Source organism: Haemaphysalis longicornis, unplaced genomic scaffold (assembly GCF_048455015.1).
Source record: "Haemaphysalis longicornis isolate Haplotype H1 unplaced genomic scaffold, Haemaphysalis longicornis Haplotype H1 scaffold_2, whole genome shotgun sequence".
NCBI lineage: Eukaryota > Metazoa > Arthropoda > Arachnida > Ixodida > Ixodidae > Haemaphysalis > Haemaphysalis longicornis.
The window spans coordinates 56401736-56427123 of record NW_027526295.1 but is presented as its reverse complement, the minus strand read 5'-3'; the positions used below and the strand labels follow the sequence as shown (position 1 = coordinate 56427123).

At 47.6% G+C, this 25388-nt stretch overlaps 1 long non-coding RNA gene across 1 annotated transcript; it reads right to left on the bottom strand.

The window, feature by feature from the left end:
* Positions 1-20288: 20288 nt before the first annotated feature.
* LOC144168914 (uncharacterized) lies at positions 20289-22513 on the bottom strand. Its single transcript, XR_013322290.1, has 2 exons — positions 22457-22513; positions 20289-20460 (listed from the first exon to the last, which is right to left on the bottom strand). It is a non-coding gene; the product is annotated as an uncharacterized LOC144168914 (long non-coding RNA).
* Between the last annotated feature and the right edge of the window lie 2875 nt (positions 22514-25388).

Below are 25388 nucleotides of genomic sequence, written 5' to 3'. Positions count from 1 at the left end.
AATGATCCGCGCACCACTGAGTAGTCCGCTCCCGTTTCTATGAGGGCGACTACATCAAAGCCGTCGATGGACAACTGGACGTCGGGCACCGCCTTTCTCGAGTTCCGGGTGCGTCGGGGTGTCGTATCTCGGCTTGTGCGTCTTGGCGGTTGAGCACTATGTGTCGTCGTTATCGTCGTCTTCTCAGCGGCAGGCTTGGTCATGTCGGGTACGCGTGGCGCCGTGTGGCTGTCGTCGTGTTCGCAAGTGATGTCAGGGTTCGATCGGGTCGTCGGGCTGGTGCTCGGATCACGGTGTTCGGTGCGTCCATAGTGCGCATTTTTCTTCTCTAGATTCTGTCTTCTCCAAATTCCTGTATTTGTTGGCGATTATTCTGATCAACATTTTTATTATTTTTTTCTCCAGAAATTAGTGTCCTAAATCGCGCACATCAGCCCCAATGAAGCTCCCGATCCTGGCCAATCCGCCAAGTGGGTATGCGCCACAAAAAAAGGAACAACAACAACAACAACACGCGTAAAGGGATGCGTACACATAGCTCTGACTGCGGGGGAACTTCAGCGTGATGGGCATCCAGTCTGCTTGCCAGAAAATGAAGGCTTATATGCTTCTTTTTGGACAACAAACGTCACATGGTTGGCCGGGTCTTCATCACTGGCAGTGGTAGGCTGTTGGACAGCTGCTGCTATGACCAGAAGCAACACTACTTACATGACGTTTGTATACGTAATTATGTGCAACAACGCTTTTATCAATTTGGTGTTGACAGGAGCTGTAGGCACAGTTTGTGGAAGACCATTGTTGGCGCTACATTTGCTGCCCTTACCAGCGTGTGGTACAGCGCTGTGCTCTCGCTGTTTATTGATTACCAGCACAATTTTTACAACGGGGTGTGAAGTTGGTGAAATGAAGTACAGTGTATCTCCTGGATTGGTCGGTGCTTGGTTCTTTCCAGGCCACCACTAACAAGGGTGGCACCGTTGTGCTTGTGCCAGAAGCCAAATTTTTTGACACTTTTGATCGGTACTTGTAGCACTGCAGTGTATCCCTTGCAACTTTGGAAGCTCGGAAAAGTTGGTACAACATGACCAAATATACAGAGTTGTAGGCACGACGAAAAGAGGTATTAACACAGTGTTTATTCCAAACATCTTTTTGTCACATCCAATATAATTCAGGCCTCTTTTGTCCCAGCTGTGCTGATTTCACTCCCCAAAATAAGGCACCTGCTGGTCTTTTTAAGTGCGAATGCACTTCTTAAGCGAGCCTGAAGCGTCCGCCGCCGTCCGCATAGCAACAGCTGCGGGTGCGCGCGCTCCTCGTCTTCCTTGGCAACGGGGGGAGATGGGCGCGCGCTGCCTGGCCGCTGACATGGCACATACCCACGTGGGGGATTGGCCAGGAATCTCCTCGTCTTCCTTGGCAACGGGGGGAGATGGGCGCGCGCTGCCTGGCCGCTGACATGGCACATACCCACGTGGGGGATTGGCCAAGAATCGGGCGTGAGAAGCGCTAATGCACCCGCTTAAAGGAGTACTGACACGAAATTTCAAAGCTGAGATCCGCTCTAGCAATCAAGTACAACGACAACACAAATAGGTGTCTGTGAAAAAATGCATCTTTCTTTCTTTGTAGTTGTGTGTGTGTGTGTGATCTCTCTTTCGCGAACATTACCGAACCGCGCAAATTCAACTCCTGCATTCGCACTTTCACATTCTTCCCCTCGGGGAAATGCGGGGAATTTTTTTATGCACAGAAAGTATGGTCACCATACTTTCAGTGCATAAAAAGACCAGCAATGTTTTGAAATGTTTTAAAGTACCTCAAGGTACTTCAAAACATTTCAGGCTGCTGCGCCAAAACGCTGCTGTTCAGCGGCGCGTACTAGAGTGCACAAGAGCCACTAAATAAGCTTATTTAATGGAAGTTCCAGTGCACTGGGCACCAGTAATCTAGGCCCAAGAGAACTCTTGTCAAATGAGGGCCTAGAGGTATTCTTTGCCTATCGATCCTTCCCCCCACAAAAGCCACAGATTCTATGATCTGAATGGGAGCGCAAGCAGCCTTCGCGCAACACTATTGAGACCTTTCCCGGCGGCCCCTTCAGCCAGTGCCCAAATTTGAGGACACAGACTCATTCTTCCCTATTGAGCCACAGCTAGCAGATCAAACCTGATGGCGGGGGATGGCGCGCGCACACACCTCCCAAAATAAAAAGAAAGAAAGAAGTGCGGTTACAAAAGCCGGCGAACTTAAACGTGCAACACAATCCTCCGAATCCTCCGCTCGGAGTGGTTTTGCCTTGCCCGCAGGTGCGCCGTAGTTAACACAACGCTGAACGACAGCCGGTGTACCAAGGAGGGGAGTTATCAGCCTGCGCTTACGGCGCGTACAAAAAGCGCGTGCTTTTCATCGTAAACAATGAAAAGCACAGCCGACCTAAACATGAGTGCCGGCACGGCCACTTTGCACGGCCGGCATGGTAATTGGCACTAGTTTCGGCCATCAACAAGGACGACCAAATCCAAGAAATAATAACAAAAAACAGGTGACGTCACTTCCGTGTGGCGCTCCAGCCGTCAGCGGTCGGGCGAGGCTGGAGCATTCCGGGGGAAAGGATCCCCGGGGGGCAGCAGCCTTTGCCATAATACATTTATTGAGCCTCTAAAGTGGGTTTTGTGGCCCGTTGGGAGTGGATCCTTATTCACTGGAGTCCATATGATGTCATGGCCGCCTGTGCCCGGTCGACCAGCGCAAGCTGAGTCGCCAGTGAGGAGGTGGACATCAAAATTTCCCATTGCTCTCTCAAAAAGGGCGGGGGAGGGTATGGAGGAGGGTGGGGGGGATTTTTTGAGCTAAAGTCGCGCTCCACAATTATGTGACGGAGTGATCTTGGTTTTTTACAAAATTTACATTCGGCCGAATATTGCTCCGGAAATGTGAGGTGTAGCCTTGTTGGGTGGGGGAAGGATCCAGACTGAATGAGACGAAAGTCTGTCGGCTGCTCGATCCTTAGCGCCGATGTCGTGCGTGCATGTGGGAGGTTGTACTGTACATCCTCTCGGTGCTTGCACGCAGCTTTTCTTTCGTGTGGCTTCCCACAGGACGATTCTAATAACATTGAATCTCGCTGTCACCCCTTGGGATAGCTGCAAGCAGGTACTTTGGCGGCGGACGATGCAAAGAGCGGAAGTGGATAGTACATCGGGCATTGCCGACGTAGCCTGATGAACTACAAATTGCCTAAGTCGTGGTACTGCTGGCATGCAAATGGCTAGCCCTAGAGTCACTAAGACACTAGCTAGCCCCATTCGCAAGAAGCTTTTCTACGTGCACTGCAGGCGCGTAGCCAGGATTTTTTTTCTGTTGATGGGAGGGGGTAAGGTTGTTTTCATGCCCTCGTCCCCCCACCCCCGAAAATTTGGGGGGGGGGGGGGTGGGCTGAAGCCCGGTCCCCCCCACATGGCTGCGCCACGGTGCACTGATGTGTAGATTGTTGCTTTTAATGCTTTATGCGCTTTACTTTCAGCCACCTGCCACTACTGCCCAGCGCCCGGTACCCTATACCATCAGGTGTGGGAGTGCCAAAAGACGCCGGACCTGCACCCAATCCCCAACCCCTCTATAGGGACCGGGCAGCTGGACGGGTGGCGCCACCACTCGGCGCTCCCCTCGTCAGTGGAATGAGCCGGTGCATTGGACTACACAGCCTCCCGTTGTTTTTGTCGTGTTTGCTTCGGTGCTTTGAATGTTTTGGTGGTGTTGTGAGCGTATATGTGCGGTGAAGCAAAGTGTAGACAGATGTGCTGGGTTCTTAGATGCAGTAATGACTACGTAAACTTGTCGAACGCTTCTAAAGTTGGGTATCGGCTGCAATGGCATCAGTGCTTTTTGCAGCTATCTGCGCATGGCTGCACCCGTTCTGAGTACGAATAAAACTACTATTAGTAGAATTATTTTCTTCTTAAATGCACTAACAGCTACGCAAACTTATTGGATGCTTGTAAGGTTGGGAATGGGCTACATTGACACGAGCGCTTTTTGTAAGGCTCTGCGCCTGGCACCGCGCGATCTATATTCATTTATTATATTATTATTCATTTCTACCACTTTAATTATCCCCACTGGTTTCAATGACTACGGTTTCCACGCCAGCCTTAGCGCTGGGATACCTCGATACGTGTGCTTTAAATAGAAAGGCACCTGCATACGAGATGGATTACCGCGTAGCCGTAGAAATGTTGCGGTAGTTTACACTTTCTGTAACCGTGAGCTTTGTGCCTTCGGTTTTTGTGAGCGACACTGTGACAGCATGCCCGCAGCGGTGGCTCAGTGGCTAAGGCGTTGCGCTGCTGAGCACGAGGTCGCGGGTTCGATTCCCGGCCGCGGCGGCCGCTTTTCTGATGGAGGCGAAAAGCAAAAATGCCCGTGTGTACGAGATTTCGGCGCACGTTAAAGATCCCCAGGTGGTCAAAATTAATCCGGAGCCCTCCACTACGGCGCGCCTTATCGCCTGCGTTGCGTCGGTGCGTTAAACCCTAGAATCAATCAATCAATCAACTGTGACAGCATGGTAGCCTGAAAGCCGAAGTGGAAATCCCGCATTTGTGTTGGTCATTTTATCAAAAGCCAAAGTTATTCACCAACTCAACAGCCCAAGCTACAAACCGTCCACCATCCCTCCTCCTCTTCCCGTTTTACTGCCTGCGTAGAATAAAGGCTGGCACCGATAATTAAAAAATGTGGCAGCGTTAACGTCAGCCGGTGTTTTAAGTGCGAATGCACTTCTTAAGCGAGCCTGAAGCGTCCGCCGCCGTCCGCATAGCAACAGCTGCGGGTGCGCGCGCTCCTCGTCTTCCTTGGCAACGGGGGGAGATGGGCGCGCGCTGCCTGGCCGCTGACATGGCACATACCCACGTGAGGGATTGGCCAAGAATCGGGCGTGAGAAGGGCTAATGCACCCGCTTAAAGGAGTACTGACACGAAATTTCAAAGCTGAGATCCGCTCTAGCAACCAAGTACAACGACAACACAAATAGGTGTCTGTGAATAAATGCATCTTTCTTTCTTTGTAGTTGTGTGTGTGTGTGTAATCTCTCTTTCGCGAACATTACCGAACCGCGCAAATTCAACTCGTGCATTCGCACTTTCACATTCTTCCCCTCGGGGAAATGCGGGGAATTTTTTAATGCTTTATTCTTTACAGAATAAGTATTCTTTACAGAATACCTAAAAAAATCGTCTAATGCCTGGTGAATACACCAAAAACGCGCGATTAGTTGCCTCAAATATGGGTGCATCAGCCCGAGTCCTCCAGCATAGACACGTTTCCGACACGCTGGACAAAGTTTAGATTTGGAGAGGGGGGCATGGAAGTTCAAAATTAAACAGCTAAATCATCTAGCCCTCCGTCTAATGATTATGATCGCTGAACGCAAAGCTTTCTTCCTGCGAAATCGAATGGGAAATGGTCAAAGTCAAAGACGCTGCGATCAAAAGATCAAACTGCGTGCTGGTCAAATTCAACGCTCAACTAGTCAAAGTTTAAATCCAGAAGGCAACCAAGGAAACCCATACGATAGAGCTTTGCGATAAACCCTCATCGTCGTGAGACGAAGGTGTGCATGATTTTTCAAGCGTAGGTGGCAGCTTGTAAACCGACCGCAGCATTCAGTTGTGAAGCTGAGTACAGGTTTCGGGCACCCTCCTGTCTTGCGTCCTTCAGCCATGCAGGAATTCATTCATTCCTCACCAGTTATCAAACGAATGAAACTTTAGAGTGATTCAGAGCAGAAATAATGGTATCGGCGACTTCAAAGGCAGGAAAGGCACAAATACTCCACAAGCGCGCTCTACAAATGTTCAAAAATACAGTGCGTAACACCGGGGTAGTATGTTAAAACTGAGTTGCTTGACAATTAGCGTGTGCACTGTTTTTTTTTCGCTATATGTGGAAGTGTAGTGCGAGGCAATATAATTCGAGGAAATCTAGGTACAAATTGCCATTCGGTCAAAGTTTATTTGATGGATGTGCGGTAGAAGGTTATGGAACTGCAGCTGCATGCGGCCTTAACAATTATTTATGTTTGGTTTGGTTTATGTCTGTTGTAGCTGGGTTTGCACTGAATCATATTTTAACGATCCACAAGCTCTTCGAAGAATGTTGGCGGTTGCTCACTGCATGGTTTGAGAAAGCATTATATGCGGCTGACCCGCGCCAGGCCACGAGCAACCCGGGCGTCGGTCTGCGATTTCTCGTGAGAATATACTTTTCTAGCGTGAGCTACACTGGCCGAGGTTGAACAGTTTCGCGTGGCTCGTGAAGAGCCGTATTGCGCATGCGGGAGGAGCAGTGACGTCATACGGCGCACAGCTGGCACGCCGGAGCCGCCGCCGCGTGCGCCTCGCCGGTTTGTGCATTCCAGAGGAGTGACGTCATAGCCGCGGCAGACGCACTGGCGCCGGCGCGTGCCCAGTTGTGCGCCTCCGTTGCGCAGAAGCCAAGTCTGACGCTGCGTCGGAGCCGCTTGATAGCGCACCTCTCATTTTGTGCGCATCCGCAGAGGTATCAGTGGGGGCATACATATAGCGGGGCATTTGCAAGTGGGGTATAGACATGGAGAATGAGAGCGAAACTGCTGCTCAGCGGCGTAGAAGAGCGGAGAAGCTTAACCATCGGATCCCGAAGTAGTTGCCTGGCAATTAGCGGTTGAGCGTAGCAAGAACGAACAGAAGGCCAAACGTGCTGCGGAGACATCTCAGCAAAGGGAGGAACGTGTAGCAAAGCGGCGTCGCCAGGAGGCTGAGCGACGTGCCGACCACCTCAGCAGCAGCAACAACAAGACGCCGTCGATGACGTCAAGGCTCGCCGACTGACTGACTATACGGTGAAACTTAGCGAAAGCGCCAGTGCGACTCGGACCTACGAGACGGACTTCGTAAACAATCCGTTTGGATATGTGTGCGACGCGTGTGAAAGACTGTGGCACATGAAAGACTTTTAAGTATAGTGTCATGCGTGAAACGTTGAGTTTAGCGACGGCGCCTGAGTGAGGCGAAACCGTGGCGCGGGTTTGTACAACGTGCAAGAACTTTTTTGTTAAGCAGAAGATTCCACTCTTTAGCGTTACCGATGTGTATGAATAGACAATGAATTCCAAATACTGCGTTGGTGCCATAGCGACGACAGCGTGCTACTACACTGACCACCCAACCGTCTTTGTGGCAATAGAAAAGCAACCAGACGTTGAGCAAAAATAAATACACATGTGTCACATAATGTGTATACCATGTGTGTGTCATTGAGGCAGCAGTAAGCATGATAATCAAGCTAATCCTAGACAACCAGGAAAGCTAAGAATAACCAGCTGAACCTTAGCCGAGCTAAGCCACTGCTAAATTTTTTTTTAATGTCGGGTGGTAGTTGTAGATTACGGGAAAAAAACCCGCCCGAATCTTCCCACGGGGGGAACTCGAGTAAATGCGTCGCAGAGTGGTGGGGGTATCGCGTGAATGTTGCGTAATTGGGTATGGTTTGGGAATGCTTAATTGTTATTTCGTCTTTATTATTCTTATTTATTGAATGAAGGAAAAGCGAAGGCAAGGAGTGTAAAGTTCAAGTCTGTATTTATTGCTTGGTGCCGTCAAGGAAAGCGTCAAGTCAAGCGAAAGCCAAGCAAAGACGCCCTTGACTAAATTCCGAACGCGCGCTCCGCCGCTTATATACACACCGCCCGCGTTCGAGGGAGAGGAGTACGGGGAGAGACGCGCATGCGCACACTTCCGTACACAAGTGCGCGAACTTTCCACGCACCCACCACGCCGTTATCACGTGTACACGCCCTGCCGCCGTTCCTGTTGAGCGCGACGCAGCGCACGGGTAGCTACGACGCATGCGCGCACAGACGCGCTCCCCCCGCCCCGCAGCAGCTGTTGTTGAGAGCGACGGAGCGCACGGGGTACACGCGCTCCTCCCGCACCACCGCACCTGTTGTTGAGAGCGAGGAGGGTGCGGGGGAGAGATGCGCACCTGCGCCTCGACGCGACGCGCATGCGCAGTGAGCGTGTGGACGGCGCCGACAACATCGACGAGTGACATCGCGAGCCTAAGAAATGCTCCGCATTTAAAAAGCGATAAGCTCAAACTGGTGCATTTAAGGGTGGGAGTCTTCCGTTACAGCACCTTCCATACCTCGATACTGTAAGCTAGTACTTGCGCCAAATCATCTTTATTTGCAGGCCCTCGCCCTCAGGTATTTATAAACCCTCCTTCACCCTCCCCCCCAAACATCCCCCCAATACTCCTCAGGACAAATTCGACATCAAACCAAATTCGAAGTTCTGGATGAACCCCTGCTCGTCCAAATGCAGTGCAGGCCCATGCCGTAAGAACCAGCTCATGAGCGTTGGTCAACAAAGCAAACGCATGGGAAACGCGGAAAGGTGTACCATAGATACGATGCCACGTTACTATAGAGTAGATGATGATGCTGATGCTTAGCGGCTTCCCCTTTGTAACGTGGTGGCGTTGCACAGTGGCCTTAGTCGCAACGCTACTGTACAATCACCTCCCCAAAAAATAAAAACAAATAAATAAAACAGAATTTAAAAACAAAAGAACATACTTTTACCAAATTTTGTACTAGTCTGACTTCTTTGTTCGCACGTCTTCCCAGATTGTTCTCTGTTCTTTACCCACTAACATTCTAACCTTCTTTTACTGACCTCTACTGCTGTCCAATTCACTTTTCCGCTAACCTTAAAGCCAAGGGCCTTCGGAAGCTGGATGGCACTGAGGACTGGACGGATACTTTTGCACTCCGTTACAATATGTCGCACGGTTTCTGGTTCCTTGCCGCAGCCTGCGCATAGTTCTTCCTGTATCTGCCCGGGCTTCAAAAAGCGATGCCCTCCCTTTGGTATTATTTGAAGAATTTGTCCCTTGTGGTCTCCTGCTTCCCTATCCTGTAGATATCTAAGGATTTATTCGCGTCCATCCTCTTTTTCCAGGTCGTTGTCTCCGACTCTTTCACTTTATTTTTTATTTCCTTGGTTGTTTCCCCTGCACTTCCAGGTTTCGTATACTTTGTCCTGAGCCTTCTGGTTCTTTTCCTCCACTGTGTGCCCACGCTTTTCATTTAAAGATACCGTAACACTTTGGCCGCCCATCTCTGGTCATCAATATTTCCAAGTCGTTCTTCAAAACATATTTTGCTCTGTGCTTCTCTCACTTCGAAGGAGGCCCATACCATCCCTGCCATGCCTCATTTGTTGTTTTACTGTGTGCTAATATGCCAATCGACCTACCGCCCTCTGATTTACTTCTAGCCCTGATTGAATCTCTGATTTGACACACACTACTGCATTTGAAAAGGGGTGAGTGCTGCGTACCATTACTCCCTTCCAGATTCCTCTCACTACTTCATATCTGTTATATCGCCACAGTGCTCTATGCTTCATGACAGAGGCGTTTCTTTTGCCTTTCATTCTTAAATGCTCCTCATGAGTTTTTAGATACGCCTGAACTTCGTTTATCTATATGCCGGCCCAGATATTTGTATTCCGTTACCCACGGTATTGCTGCCTGTTGAACGAATACAGATCCGTTACGGGCGTCGTCATTAAAACCAGAACTCCAGAGTTTGCTGCGCTAAACTCTAACCCCAGTTCAGTGGCTTCTTCCCCACAGATATCTGTGAGCTGTTGCAGACACTGTTTCCATCTGGTATAGTGCTACGCCATCTGCATATATCAGTCCCGGGATATGTTGTTCCACTTCCTGTCCTTTGCGGCTATAACACAGATTGAAACCAATTTTACTAGTCTAGCCATGTACAGCATGAACGGCAATGGCGACAGAGGACAACCTAGCTTTAAATCTGTATTTGTGACTACCGATTCCGTGCACTTTTGGTCCTCCCAGGTAATTTGCACCTCGCTTTCATTGTAAATTTGTAAATTCCCTGCAAAAGCTGTATGAAGTCCTGGCCTAATCCCTCCCGCTCAAGTATGCTCCATAGAAGTTCTCTGTCGACATTGTCGTAGGCTCCCTACATATCGAAAAATGCTATCCATAACGGTTGCTTCTGGGCCATTGACACCGCTATGCATTAGGTTAGGACAAATAAATTGTCTTCTAAGCGTCTGTCTCGTCTGAATCCATTTTGTAGTTCTCCCATGCCGTTCCCCTCTATCCACGCCTGTAGTTCCGCTTTTATGGCTTGCATTGCCAGTCTGTATGCCACTGAGGTAACTGTAATAGGTCTGTACGAATCGGTATCAGCACTGTCTCCTTTACCTTTATCTATCATCTCCGTCCTGCTCTTACGCCATTTGTCTGGCACTTGCTTAATTTTTATCACTTTTTCGATTGCTCGAATCAGCTCGAATCATGAGCCTCCTTCTCTGTAGCGCGGCCAAAAGGAAAAGGAAACTGAAACTTGGAATAAAATTTGTTCGCACGTGGCGTGCGAAACACAACAATTTTGTTCGCACGCTACATAATAAATGAAAATAATTTTTTTTTACACGTGGCGTGCGAATAGACACTTTTGGCACTGCGCTGGCCAACGTTTTTAGTACAGTGGCTAGCCAGTGTAGTTTTTAGATAAGGTCTGTTTGCAAACTCCGCCAGCGGAGGCGGCCCCAACTCGTCTCGCAGCCGCAGCGGCGCTGGTGTCGCGTTAAGATCGGCGGAGGGCTGTCCCTATCCGCACGCCTCGCGCGTATAATTTTTAAGACTCCGCACGCTCGGCGGAGCAAGCAGGCGCTGCCGCTTGCTGCTGCAGCCGCAGCTGCCGGCCGGCAAAATTCTCTCCCCTCAGTGAGTCGACTTTGGCGAGAGCCACAGGTGCTTTGCTCGCTGTGAGTTTCTTCGTTGTTGATCCTCGGTTGGTGCCTTGCTATAAATTCATTTATAGAACTGTTACACATGATTACGCGTGGCGGGTTTTAAAAATTTTTAGAATCGTAGCACCTTATCACTTGGTACGAGCACGTCATTACGGCAGCACTGCAGTCGAACGGCGTTTTAAAATTAGTATGGGAGCAGTGAATTAGTTCGTTGTATCCTATATTCGTTTTAACAGTAGGGGTAAAAATCGGTTTAAGCAAATCGGCAGTCTGGCTCGCGCGAAAACCCTAGATACAAAGCATTATTCCAGGGTACGTTCGAACCCGGCGATATCCGATGTAATCCTTACCTGCCTCCGTGTGGCATTTCAAACTAAATGGACAGATACATGAGAACGTGGCATCAACAAACTTCTTTTGACAAAACAGGCATGCGTTATTATTTATTTGAAAAAAGACGTGACGCGAAAAATGGCTGCAGTGTGTTACTTCCGTATTTTCGTTCTGATTTTTTTAATTCTGGCTTTCGAGTTTTGAGTCTTGCGCGAACCAAACATTTCTTCGTTACGGCTGTTATCACACACGTCTGCCGCGGTTCCGGCCAGCTTCGTTATGAAAATAGGCGCAGCTCGCACTAGTGGTACAAGGCTGGAGGAACTGCAGAGCTGGCGTTCTGTCCCTCGGTCGGAGACCCGGCTGCTGCACGTCGCACGGATTTCCGTACTTGCCGGGGAATGTTTTCCATGGCTGGAAACTAGTCCCGGATCGTTTTGTCCGTAGGCTTAAGCCATTTCCCCCAAAAGTGGACCACGAGCACGCGCTGGAACCCGAGGCAACCGGCTTCGCTAACCCTGCGTTCTATCGACGCCTGTGCTCCCCACTACAGGCGCGAACGTATGTGAACTGGTGAGGAGAACTGCACGCGAGAGATCGCGCCGCAAACTCTGGGCAGAGCGTTCTGAAGGTCGAGATGGCCGACGCCGGGCGTGCAACCGCTTTTTTTTTTTGTATTTTTAAACAGCGGAGCTGCTGTAGCTTGCCGTAATGTGTGGCGCGTAGTGCTTTAAAAATACCAAGGCAATGTTGAACTCTCTTGAGCGCGTGCCTCGCGGAACGCCGAACGTTTCCAGCATGCCCCGTGGCTTTTGTAAAAAAAATAACAATAACGAATAAATAAATAAAAGCGAAAACCTTGAGGAGCGAGAAAATGCCGAGCGCTCGTGAGCGCGTCGCTCGATGCATATGTCGGTGAGTACAACTAGCACAGTGCAAATTGCGACGACGTAGCATATCAATAAACAATTTCCAACTTCTACAATTGCGTGGTGATGTGTCCTTAGTGCTCACGTAGAAAGAAATACTGCAGCTTCGCTACGTTTCAAGCCTTGCGCAACTTATTGCAAGCTTCCCCAGATTTTTTTCTTGTTACGCTGGACGGTGGAACGAAGAGCTTAAAGGGACCCTGCAACACTCTTTAAGCAGTGCAAGTAAACCTGCGCGACGTTTAGATTACACTGCCAGGAATACCTGGGCCAAATATTATACGTGCACGTGAAGCGGTGAGCGTGCAAATCGATGTGAAAGACGCGGAAAAACCAACCGCTCTCTCTTCAGTTGTCCTCATTATGCAACCCCTGGCATGGCCTAAGGGGACGTCACATAGGCCATGGCTGCCCGATCGGCTGTCACTGGTCAACTTCGCGGCTAGATTATCCCATTTCCGTCGTCGTCATCGCTGTGTACGAACCTCTTCTATGCCTGAACCTGTAGGCACAGTTTTGCCGTTTTAAATGCAGAGCATTTCAGTAACTCACGATGTCACCCGCGTTGACGTCCGTAGTCCGCACCCCTCCCTACTATATAAAAACAAAATACTATCCGGCGCCCGGTTTCGATCCCTCGACCCTGCGGGCGGAACGCAATGTACATGGTGCCCTATCCACTGCGCCACAAAGCCGACACAGAATGGGACGCTACGAACGCACCTTATATCGTTGACTCATTCAAATTACTGCTGACGAGCGCTCTCTCGTCAGCAGTTGCCACAAGTGCAACAACATTAACGTAACGCAAACTACTTAACGTTGCGCGCCCCCGGCAATGCTCTGCATTTGATCGTGCCCCTCGCGAGGGGGATGTTTCACTGCGTCTTCTCTCGGTCGCGGGACCCGTGGCGCCATCTGGCGGAGGCGCGGCACAACTCGTAGCACTTTGAAAAGATGCGGCGCCAGCCAGCTGTGTGTGAAGGTTCCACTAGATAGGTTCCACGTTCTGTTTGCAACGCACGTGGAGTAGGGAAACGCGGTTCTATAAACGTTGAAGTAGGGCGCCTCGATTCACGCGGGTCTTCGCCGTACGGCAGTGTTGGCATCGATACACCCGGCCTGGAGCAGTGGAACGCGGTAAATTTAAAATGATTTAAGCAAATCTTTGGCGTCTTTACCTTGGGAGGAGCGCGACGCAAGAGGAACAACATGAGATGAGCCGGAAAGCGAAGGGAGGTTTTCTTTTTGTTTTGAGTGCGCGCGGAGTTTGAGTGATGAGCTCAATACTTCCGTTTCAACGGGACCACTCGACTACAAACGTTTATTGCTTCAAAAACGCCCTACCAGCCCGAGCGCGCACTTGCGAGCAGGCACCAATGCCTGCTTTTTTGTGGCACCAGACCGGAAATAGGCCCCTCAGCGTTGCGGAGAAAAGGAGAAAACTACCCGGCATGTGATATATCGAGGCCGCCGAAGAGAACGCCGCGGGCCGCCCCCTTTCCGGGAAAGAGCTTGCACCTTTCGTTGCGTTGTCCGCGGTCGAGTTGAGAGGGAGCGATTATGCGCGATTTCTCATCGCGCGTAGTTTCGATAATTGTGAACGGATTTTCGTAATTCTTGCGGGAGGAGATTTCTGGGAAAATAGACTTTATCCCAAAATACATCACTAGTAGTCGATGGCAAGTGTTGCAGGCTCTGCTGTTAAAACAATAAATGCCACTCAGGAGTGTATCGGCACACTAGTTTTTTTTTCTTGCGATCCTTATGATGAATAGCAAACTTCCACAATAAAAAAAATGAATCGCGACCAACCAAAGTTTGTATTTGTATTCAGTTTGCGGAAGGATGGTGTCCCGAATCTGTCCTATTAAAGGGACATTGAAGAGAATTTGTCAAGCTCCCGTTTTTGCTTGCACTGCGTAGACTGGCTCAAATTAGCACACTTTTCATCGTTTATCCGGTTGACAAATCGGTAAATATTTTACAAAGCGCGAAAGAAGAAAAACTACCATGCGCGGTTTGCGGCGGCCGCACCAACTAAGACTGTGACGTTGGGAGGAGGGGGCACCGTGATTGGACGATGTCCAAGGCTAGCAATCAAACAAGTTTCCGTTTCGGTTTCGGTTCTGTAAAACAACACGTATGACATCCGATGGCGTCGTTGGATGGGCATTCTCAATATCCCAGTAATCGTAGTACCGCGCTTCTGCCATGTTGTCGGCTGTAAAATGCATAAGATAAGCCTACCAGGACGGCTTGGAATCGTAGCATTCACTAGCCGACGCCTACGCAGTGCATGAACGCCCTCCGCGTCCCCGCAGACGCACAAATGCATGCGTTTTCCCCCCATATTTGGAGCTTGCGTCACTCATGCCTGTATCGTAAAAAGCGTGTTCGCACCAGGCCAAGGGTCTGTTGGTTCTGGCCTGTGCCCACTGCCCGCAAGCAGTCGGTGCTTATGGCAACAGCACGCCAACGAGAACTCGCTAGCGCGCCAGTGCCAGGCTGCGCGAGTTCTGCGGACTAGTTCGTGGAGCAGTGAACGTTGCGGCCCAAAAAAAGGTGAACTCAGTATAGAAAACATCGGCGAAAGACAAAAAAGTTACCTTAAAAAAAAAAAAGAAAAGAAACGCTTGTACCCGCGGGGATTCGAACTCGTGACGGGCAAAACATTTGGGTCTGGAGCGAGAGCGCTGCAGATAATGTAAATATAAGATATATAATGTATAACCAGTTTACACTTTTATTTAGTTTTAGTATTTCAAGCAGCTCAGGTGACTATTTGTTGTATTGCGCTCGTGCAGTAAGCGTCCCCCGAGTTTCCACAATACGCCTCGAGCGCGGCCTGTAGGGGCGCCACTGAAATCCCCCTAGCGGCCCGTTTCGAAAGCAGGAGCGGGAGTCCCCGGCCCGCTCCCCCCTGTCGCCGTTGCTTTTGGGGCTCGTTCAAGACAGCGATTTACCGTTTGTCCACTTTCGAAATACCGATTAACGTGGAGCAGGCACTCTGTTTGCAAGCGTGGTGTGTTCACGAGAGAATAAACGTTTACGACGCGCTCTTAGTGATATCTATACGAGCGCCAGGCGCGTGTCACAGGCCTGCGTCCCGAAGCCAGCATTCGCATGCAGCTGATTGCAATTCCGCTGCCCTTAAATTTAGTGGCAGTGTCTCCGTAAGCAGTGTTTCCTCCAATGGTCATGTTGCGGCCATACACACTATGATGTAAATCGACTTTGTGCACTTACAAAATCCAGCGGAGCACTCATACCTGACAGCACGCAAGTTACGCCTGCCAATATCACATATCAGATATTGATCAGTACCATGAACACGCCAATGCGGCATAAATTTCACAAAGATTGTACCAAAGAAGTACGATGGATAATGCAAAATTACACTCCGGAGTCAGCACACGACGACAAATTTAATGCTGGGTCGTCTTGTCCCGAGGTGAGCGCTCGCAAAGATTCATCTGTTACATTTATCCTCCACGAGAAGCGCGAAGATGGGCTTATAGAGTAATCCGCGTCCGCGACCAAACTCTTCTTCGAAACATCGTCATATGACACAGGGAGACTGCAGGATCTAGCATAAATCGAAATCAGAGACCCTTATCAGATACGACACTCTTCCAACAAGCCCGTGTGTACAAGATTTCGGCGCACGTTAAGGATCTCCAGGTGGTCAAAATTAATCCGGAGCCCTCCACTACGGCGTGCCTCATCGTTTCCGTTGCGTCGGCGTGTCCTGCAATCAATCAATCAACTCTTCCAACGACACCTTGAATCGCTTGTGAACTGCCTACCCTGTATTCTTCAAAAAATGCGTCCGCCGAGTGATCAGCCGTTCGTTGAAGGCGAAAAACAAACGAAAAGTGAACACGCAGCTTGTGTGTGTGATTACTAAAACGTTCATTCGTTGATTTCGTTCCGCATTTGTAAACAACGATAGTTGAGCGTCCTCCTCCTCACCCCCCCCCCCCCATGTCTAGCGAAATATCGGTGCATTTCGCATCTAGTTGGTCTGGTGAATACTACCTTGCTCGAACAAACGTTTTTAGCATTTCAGAAGCTGCACTCGGTTTTTTTTCTTTTTAATTCCTGTACGACTTTTCTATTTATTCCCGACTTGCAGACCTTTCATTTTCCCGTGGTTTCATTAACATATACCTTGGTTCTTACTATAAGCACTATAAGGCATGAGTGGGCACATATATGACAATGCACAGCCCTTGAGCGTACTTAACATTTTCGCGTGGCTTATATTCCCATAAAAGGCACAAGTTTTTGTCAGCTAGGTTATCACATCCCCGAAACATATTTTTCTACGACGTACATATTCGAAGCAAAGCCGCATTTGTTGTCTGTGCTGCAAAACGAACCAACCTCTTACAGTGCCAATATCAGGTCTAAACGAGGCGACAATAAATAGAATTCACTTGTGCTGACGTGTTTGAAGGTGACAGCGGTGATATGCTGCTGCCGTCGCCGACGCCCGCAAGAGCGGCCAAGAAGCGCGCAGAACCGCCTCCCCGGGTAGCTCTTGTTGGCATTAGAGCGCTCTACCAAGACGCAGCTGTTTTTTTTAAGTGCCCTAAACGTGCAGTTAGCTTACAGACGTCACCATAACAAGTTGTTTAGTGCGCGAAAAGGCAAAGGGAAGCGAAAGAGAACCAAAACACTGCATGACCACCCATCAGCCACGCAGCGCTAATCCCACAAACGCCGCGGAGAAGCGGCGGCAGGCGGCGCAGCGATCGCGAATCTCGAGGCGTATAGGCACCGGTCACTGCTCAGAGGGCGCGACGAATAAAGTACACCCAGCGCCGCCCCGCGGAAGCTTGAGCTAGCTCCGGGTCGGTGAGAGCCAGACGGCCGGCGCGCGTTCATAGATTCGGCGCCCCTGGGTTGTTTGTTTGTGCGATTCTGCGATTGTTTTTGAAAGGTGTCTCGTGCTTGAAAACTGTTCTGGCAAATAGTTTCCCCATGTCTCAAGTGCTTCTGTGCGATTTCCGGACAATTACGGGGCTGAGCTACTACTGTCGGCCTCGCGTGCGCGAGAAGTTAGAGATTGTACGTTCCCGCGCGCGTGTCCGCCGTGAAAGAAATTGATGGAACAGACATCGTTGCGAAGTCCCATTCTCAGCAAGTGTCAGCCGTCTCCGAAGCATCGGATAATTATCGCGCCGAGAATGCTTGCGCCGAGAGGCGAAAACGAAAGCAGACACCGGCGGCCTGCCGAGGCGACCGGGCTCGGATCACGAAGCACTCGAAACCACCACCGCCGCAGCGACCGCGGCCGGATGTTTACACCACCGAGCGTGTATGGTGCGAGCTTTGGACTCTCGCGTGGTGCGTGTGTGTGCTGTTCGCCCAAGGGAGTCGTCCCACGCCCGAGCAGCGCGTCAGACGTCTTCTTTGAGTGCTCCTCCGTCTATACCCAGACAACGCACATACATCCTAGGTAAGTGCTAGGGATGTCCCACCTGGGAGTTTGGGAACTCCCAGGGACATCCCACAAAAGTTCCAAAAACATCCCAAGTGATACAAAAATAGACCTCCCTGGGATGTCCCAGACTAGGACTTTACTGGGAGGTCTGACATCCCATGTAGAACAAAGAAAGGAAATTTTTGGGATGTTCCAAAAAGGTGCTCGTAGGTCCTTTTCAGGACACATTTGATTAATATATGTGGGTATAGCTCAACATGCCATTGCAATGGAGCTTTTCCTCCACTCAGGTGCACAATTAGAACTCTGTGCAAAACCTTGCAAAACCATTTTATTGGACGAATTTCATACATAAGAGCTTCCAGTGGCAAAATCAAGCAGCACTCTGAAGGTACACCATACACTTCCAATACCACAAATGAAAGTTCTTCATAGCTTCATGCCTGACTTCTGTTTCTAACAATAAATTCCACTAGCTGAAGCAGAAGTGAAATTACACATGAAAAATTTCAAAAGGTAGCACATGTACAGAAAGATAACAATTGTCTCTACTCTTTTACTTCAGAAATTCGCCATGCATCTGAATAATTCATTTGCAAATAGGCAGCCTAATTTCTAAGCAACCTATGGCATAAAGAATGAGGTCTGAAAGTGCAGTGCTTTCTGAAATACCAAAAGGTGAAACATGTTTCACGACACAGGAAAAGCACATTAGTGCACAGAAGGTTACTGAAAACCACTAAAAGGGGCATGCAGACAAAACACAAGCTTGGTTCATCAGAAAGATTGCCTCGATCGAATCATACTGACACGACTTTAAACAAAAACTTCGCTGAAATAAGCAACATAATTTGGAAAAAAGGGAATGGCCATGCGACTCACTAGCTCATTTCCCACACTAGAACATGACACCATATGCACAGCCGTGCAATTGGCTGAGGCCAGAAAAGGCAAACGCAAGTTAGGTAGGGCTTATAAGCTTGCAGAATGAGCTATTTTCGCTTAAGTGTAATGCGTATTCATTTTATAGCAGTAAGAATGGCGGGGTGAAACAAAGGAAGTTAGAAAAGAAGAACCACTAAGTCCTGTTGTTGGTACTGCGCGCACCATGCTTGTTATAGCAGCACAAAAGTGCGGCACTTTGGGGTTGTCTCAGACGACACTGGCCGATTTGTGTAAGCGACATTGCCTTACATGACCCTAATTGTCGACGTACCCAGTGTTTTACGAAACAATTAGTACGTACGGTAATAAAACCAAGGAAGATGCAAATACAGTGAAAAACAAAGTAAAGGTAAAGAGCGGTGCAGAGCAGTATGGTGGCGACATCTAGGAGGATTGATGGTAACAAGGCTCTGCAGTCCACTGCAGATGGGACGGCACAATTGAATTCTGCTTGAAGACCCTTCTTGTGATGCCATGGCAGATGTCACAAAACACAATTTGGCAGAATAATCAAAATTTTAACTTCAATTGATTAATTTCTTGGCGAATAAAGCATCATTTCCTGCCAGACAAGCTGAAGGAGCACTATAAAATCCCAAATCTTTTAAATAAAACAAACTTGTATTTTGTCTGCATGGCCCCTTTAATGGGGCAGTCACACTCCTTCAGGATGTGCAGCCACTTTTGAACAATACGGGGCTACCGTGAGGCATCACTTTGCACCACACACACAGATTTTAACTTCAATTGATTAATTTCTTGGCGAATAAAGCATCATTTCCTGCCAGACAAGCTGTAGGATCACTATAAAATCCCAAATCTTTTAAATAAAACAAACTTGTATTTTGTCTGCATGGCCCCTTTAATGGGGCAGTCACACTCCCTCAGGATGTGCAGCCACTTTTGAACAATACGGGGCTACCGTGAGGCATCACTTTGCACCACACACACAGAAATCATTTGAAAGGCCAGCTGATCTACTTCTGATTGATATAAAATACTACTTGTAAAATCTATTGCAAGTGAAAAAAAAAGCTCATAATTTTAAGCTTGTAAAATCAAATTTTGAATCACATGTACCCACGTCTGAAAAGAATTATGTAAAACTATTCAATGTAAAGGGAGGACATTTGTTGTGTGCTTAGAAGACATGCAAATTGGCCACATGATGACCGCAAATTGTTTTCAGCCAAATAGGTTTTCACTTGCCTGCTAAAAGGCAAATAAAAGCTAACAGAATAAAACTGGTTAACAGGTAACATTACACGACTCAGAGCAGAAGAATAACAGTTTACACGTGTTGGCTGTACGCATATTTTACTACCTTTAAAATTTGGCTGGATTTTCTTACGATTTTACGTAATGAGGTCTAAATGTCGAAATATACGTGCATGCATACTTAAGAGTCAGCGCTGAAAATGCGGAACTGTGTATGGATGTATATTGCGACATTTTAACCTTGGCAATAAAAAAATTTCGAATAAATGCAGCCAAATTTTGAAGGCAAAAAAACAATCAGTCTACAGCCACTGTGTACAAAAACTATTACTGCTCTTAACTGAGTCATGTAAATATCACGTAGTGAATTTCTCTTTTTAGTCTTTTTTAGCACAGAGATGAAGTTAATTCTGTCATGCGGCCACCACTTGGTATGTCTTATGAAAGCACAGCAAACTCTCCAATTTCTGTTGAATTGTTTTCTATAACTCTTCGAAAACACAGAGGCAAGTGAAGCAAAAAAAGATTTCTCAACAGGAAAATATACATGAATAATCAAGACAATGAAAAAAACGACTTTCATATCATTCCTCGGCAGTAACTGCATTGCAACTCCAAAGGTTTTCTAGTGTGCCGCGGCTCTTTCCGCAGCATGTCAGAACCGTGTTGCTGTCTTCTTATCCTTTGGAGTTCCATGTGGCTGGGGAGGCTTTCCATGGTCCGTGAAGCTGCCTGCACATAATTTAGAAAACAATGTGCAATGAATTCAAAGTACAGTGCTGACACAGGCTAGCTTGAACGTTGTTAGCGAGGAAACACCACATAATTTAGAAAACAACTTGTAATGAATTCAATGAACAGTGCTGACACGGGCTAGCTTGAACACTGCCAGTAAGGAAACACAACTTCAGCATTACCAAAGTGTAGAGATAAACAAGGCACGCTTAGAGAGGCCTTAATTCATAATGCTAAGAATATGTAGCAGGCACAGCAACAACAAACAAATGCAGTGATTTCACACCATGAGTAAAACGGCATGCCTACGAGTACATGTTAGTTTTATACGTGCTGAGCTTCTCTGATCTCTCCCAATGCCCGTCCTGATACATGCTATTGTGATTGCGCTAGTCAAAATAAACCTTGAGGCCAGAACTCTCCCAACACTCCAGCAGCCTGCTGCCACGTGAAACCTTGAAGAGCTTGCGGGTTCTTTTACGCAGAAATTTGATGTGTGATAGAAATTTTGCTATTTGGATTTGTGAATGATGGCTTTAGTTCTGTTTCATCGACATGACCACTACATACCCCGATTGCTTAAACATTTCACCTGCTTCAGATGGAAATGAAAGTTTTACTAAATAATTTTCAGTAAATAAAATGCAGGTTTTAGATTTTGAACTGGCTCTTACAAAACAATCACACTTGTTGGCACTACGCATCACACACACGCAATTTAATGCAGCCATTTACCATTAAAAGTATTCCTTGGTATGACATGGTGAAAAGCACAATTAAATATAACAGTGCTACAATAACAAGGGTGACACTAGACATGGGAGTCGAGGTTTGTAGGTAATGCCCACCAGGTTTAAAGCTGCTTGTAAAAACTGCTAACTGCATCTCTGAGTCTCTGCTTGCTGACAAGAGACTACAGGAAACTGGCAAAAAAAAAGCTGCTTGGGAGGTAAAGACTGACTGTATTACCTATATTCAAAGCATATCGAGCACTTTGAGAAAGATTACAAACAAATTGAGTGAAAGGTTGTTTTTACTGCTCATAAAAAATTGATAGGGCTCTTTATGAGTAACTGCACTGTGAAGACGGTCTTCGCAGCCCTTTAACCATGATGCACAACTACCCCCACAGTGACCAATTCTTTAAAACGGTCGTCAAATAGGTGAGGGGGAACGAGTGCGGAAAACAGACTATTAAAAGCAGCCCAGATGGCTTTGCCATTTGTTGCATAGTTTGCCGGAATTCTCTTTGCTGTGGAGGTTGTGTAGCAGCCAACATGCCCATTCGCAAACGGCCGCAAAGTTGCAGCAGCAAGCCACATTTCGACAACAGCACAGGCGATCACGCGAGATGAGCAAACAGAGCACATCACACACTGACATGCTACTCAGTGAAAATATTAAACGCGTAAATTATAACGCATAATGCCTGCGCTATGCCGCTCTACCATTTCCGAAAAAAAAAAAAAAAAAGCACGGTCAGTACCGATGACTGTCATTGAACTGTCGCACGTATTGACAATACCTGAGACGGGGTCTCATCTAAATACATGCGAGAAGTGAGTGCTTTCTCTCCGAATAGCGCGGGACTGGTAACTGCAGCGTAGAGCCAAGAACTAAGCTACGCTAGAAGGTTAGTAGTGACACTATGCAGGCCCAATAATGTCTCTTTTGTCTAGAGTCGTCCTTGCTCTGCTTTCCGGCATCTGCGGCGTTTTTTTTTTTCTGTTGCACCGATGCTCCTACTACACTGGTTGTATTATAAAATAATGTAAACTAATCACCAGCTACAGCACAAAACAAGTTCAGCGACGCAAAACAGTGCAGCAAACGTTGCCCTTTTCCCGCCACACCGGGAGATACCTTTCGACCGTTTCCGCACTGAGCACCTACTTTTGACCACAGAGCAAGAAATCATGCATAAGACACACGAATGGCATCGGAAGGGTTTAAACTCTGAGTGGTATATATATAAACGACTCGCAATAGTTACCTTTTGAAATGACGTTCCAGCAGCACGGCGCAGCACCTCCATCCACGTGCGGCCATGTTTATTATTATGAAACAGCTATGGCTGAATCAGCTGAATCACACTTTCGTAAAAGTTACACAGACTTCTCTAATGGTGTAGAATAACAATCAAGCTTTAAAAATATATTGAGATATAATTAAAATAAAATAAAAACTTTAGTTTTTTAACTTAAAGTTATAAATATTTTACCTAATTACGAAATAAAAGGTTGAGTCTCCTGCCACGCGCGTGGCACGAGCTGCGCCCCCCTGGCAACAGCTGCTGCCACGCAGAAGTGACGTCAAGCTAAAATAATCACGTGACTTCCTGTGACGTCACAAAACAAACGTCATAATTACGTCATTTGATCAACGACGGCAGCCGGGTGTTCCCGTCTTGTGTCCCGACTCCCGATGTTCTCCGCCCGTGGTTCGAATGGCAGGCCTGACGCATCGTTACGTCCTTATCTCCCTGTACAGCGGCTGCCTCGCGGCGCTTTTTTCTTGTTGGGAGGTGTGCTTGTAATTATTTAGATTGGGTATTTTTTGTGAATTTGCTGTTGCACGTCTTGGTAAGCCTAACGCATTGTTTTCTGCACGCTGCTTCGCCCCGCTTTTTACATGCTCCTAGAACTGTACTGTTGTCGTTTAATATTTTGTAAACTTCACGTTGTTATGCAGTTCGCGTGCTATCGGCTCTACGCGCCTGCATTTGTTGTCTACTTGTGCCTGGCTTCTTCCATGCCAAGCCTTGTGTTCTGATTCTGGAGTGGTGGCTCAATTATAAAACGTGGGGATCAGTATTTTCCATCGCGTCGCGCCGTGGCGAGTGACGTAGTGTCCGCGTGTGCACGAATCGAGTGTCGTCAGGTAGCGCACGGCATCATCGAACGCAATCCGACCTCGCATGTAGCTTCTGCAATTTTTCCCCCGGGCCCCAGTAGTACTGTCGCCGAGAGATGTATCCTGACTATTCCGCAGAAACGGTCTGTGCACGTGGCGCTGCAGAATCCGTGCAGGGAGCGCAGTTTCACTTCCGTGGGTGGAGCCCAACTGCCCGTCCAAAGATATATCTATTCAAGATACCACTGAAACCATTCGCTGACTGGCTGGCTTCTTGTGCAAGGAGGCTCAAGCTCCAACTGTGCAAGCATGGGAGAAGTGCAGCTGATAAGATCGCCGTGTGAGCCAAGTTTGGAACTTCTGCTAATAGTCCTTTAAAAGTCTGGTGTGCATAAGATTAACTAGTGACAATTCAGTTATTGTTCATCTATGCTCAGATTTGTTGCTTAGAGTACCATTGTGCTTTCAACTTAGGAAGTCTTAATGAAATGATAGGCAAGGCTTAAAATTACTGCTTAGCTTTTATTTCCCTTTCCTTCGCCCCAGCGTCTACTGTCAAAGCCTTTGGGGTAGTGAACAGGAAGAGTTTCCAATTGTGAGGGGACGTTTCACATTCTATTGCTTTTTAACTCCGCACTGTGTAAACTGTTTTGGAAAATTGCTCAAGTGAATTTACTTAGTGGTAAGGGGCATTATAAAATGTCCCACATTTCGTTCACAATGATGCAAGTCTCGTCAGAAGCCAGCTGCTAGAAAACACATTCACGGGTTGTGTGTTGTGTGCCCATTAGCTGTTTCTTTTTCTTCCACAAAACGTGCACTTAAACAATCCTTTAAGCCAACAGGCTTAAAAAATAGTTCAAGTACAACTTCGGCGTAATGGTTGGTGTCGAGCGTGACATTGCCCACTACCGAGAGTACTTAATACCTTGTGCAAGAACTGGAGCCAAGGCCACGTGCGTGGATGTGAATGCCTGTCGGTGGTTGTGAAAGTTGCAGTACAGCTGGAAGGTGTATGGATCATGGGTGGCTTTAACAATAAAATGACTGCTGAACGTACTTTTGATCTGGTATCAATGAGCAGCAAGTGAGCATTGATAAGTGCTTCACTGTTGACATTTTTGTTACACAAAAGCAGGCCATGTTAAGGCCCCCTGGCAAATATTCATGAAAAACACTGGACCAAAAAAGCTGCCAACACATGGAAACCATGTTGATCATGGCACCTTTCCTAGTACTTCAGTACCGTTTATCAGCACTGCGTTTTTTCCCCCAACTAGTAAACTATCCCAGCGTTGCACCTTAAGCCAGAAATCAAACACTTGCATGTCAATGACAAGTGATCTGCCAAACTTCCGTGTCTATGCAGAAAGTGAGTAGCTATACTTTCTGTGTGCTGTTTGTGGTGTGGAGCTCCATTTCTAAACAAAATGCCAGGGTTCTCCTGGAAGATGCACAGCATTAAAACCTCAACAAAAAAGGAATAAGCAAGCGATACTTTCTTGCACTACACTAGAGTCCTGTGGGAAAGCCAAACCAGCAAGTGATCTTTTTCTACAAAGCGCTGCAGACGAGCCAAGAAAAAGATTCCTTTTTGCGGACACCAAAGCTACGCTGGAAAGCCAAAATGTGTGGTGTCTGTTACTGCAGATTAGCTGCAAGACAAGCATGTTCACGCAAAGATTTATGAACCAGGCTGGCGGTGTAACAAAATCATTGAATGAGGTTACAACAAAAGGTGTTATGAAAAATGATATAATACTGTTTGCTATAAATAGCAATTAAAGGTATAAAATGGTTTTGACACTAGTTAAGTGGCCTGTTGGAAATCATTGGCAAAACCTAAAGAGCAACATTTCATACATCTGCAAATGTGAAATAGCAAAGCGTGGTTGGGGCCTGAATTCAGCAGGCATGCTCCAGCTGAGAATGTATAATTGCAGAGCAAAAGAATTATAAAGGCCTAGGGTAAAGGTGAGCTTAGTTGAGTTACCACCAAGGTATTTGGTAGAGAGAATAGTAACAAAAATAAAGAAGCAACATGGGAAGCTTTATTTTCCCTGATTTAAGTT